This window comes from Talpa occidentalis, unplaced genomic scaffold (assembly GCF_014898055.3).
Source record: "Talpa occidentalis isolate TD23 unplaced genomic scaffold, MPIMG_talOcc4v2.1 talOcc4.9, whole genome shotgun sequence".
Classification (NCBI taxonomy): Eukaryota; Metazoa; Chordata; class Mammalia; order Eulipotyphla; family Talpidae; genus Talpa; species Talpa occidentalis.
In genome coordinates, this window is record NW_023605305.1 from 22,414,469 (window position 1) to 22,415,330 (window position 862).

Genomic DNA, 862 nt, shown 5'->3' on the forward strand with positions numbered 1-862 from the left:
TAAGATAACAGGTACATTTTTAATAATTATTGTGTATCACATTGTTATTATCTGTAATGTAGATTTTAAAAAATTTAATAATGGTGGAAATTTTTTTTTTTTGCAACTTGGAAAAAAGAATTATTGAAAAGGAACTGCATGATGCAAAAGCAAATCAGACAAATTTTTTAAAATATCTAATGCTTCCTTCAAGGTCAATTTAAAAACACCTTTATGCTTGCTTCAGCAGCACATATGCTGAAGTTGGAACAATACAGAGATTAGCATGACCTTTGTGGAAGGATAAATGTGAATTTCATATTTTTATTGTATTGCTATGGAAAATGGTATGGTGTTTCCTCAAAAAAATTAAAAATAGACTGATCCAGTAATTCCACTTCTGGATACATCCAAAAGAATGGAAAGCAAAGTTGACGAGAGAGATTTTATGTCCATGTTCACAGCAGCATTATGTACAACAAACCAAAGGTGGGTGCCACCCAAGCAGCTGGATGGGTAAAGGCAATGTGGTGTACACAACAATGGAATATTACTCAGTCGTAAAGAGGAAGGAAATTCTGATAACTATCATAACATTGCAACATTATTCTCAGGGAAATAAGTCCATTACAAAAGAACAAATAAAAATGATTCCACTCACATGAGGTACCTGGAGTAGTCAAATCCATAGAAACAAAAAGTGGAATGGGGGTAACTGGGGCAGGGTGAAGGGAAGGGCATTTACAGTTCAACAGGTACCAAGTTTTAATTAGGGAAGATGAAGAGGTTCTGAGATGATGGTGATAATGGTTGCCCAACAATGTGAATGTACTCAATGCGTTGGATTGTACACTTAAAAATAGCTAAAATGGTAAATTTTTTA

General features: G+C 33.9%; 1 pseudogene; it reads left to right on the forward strand.

Annotated features, from left to right (window-relative positions):
* Window positions 1–217: 217 nt before the first annotated feature.
* Window positions 218–308, forward strand: LOC119237324 (U6 spliceosomal RNA; annotated as a pseudogene).
* The last annotated feature ends 554 nt before the right edge of the window (window positions 309–862 follow it).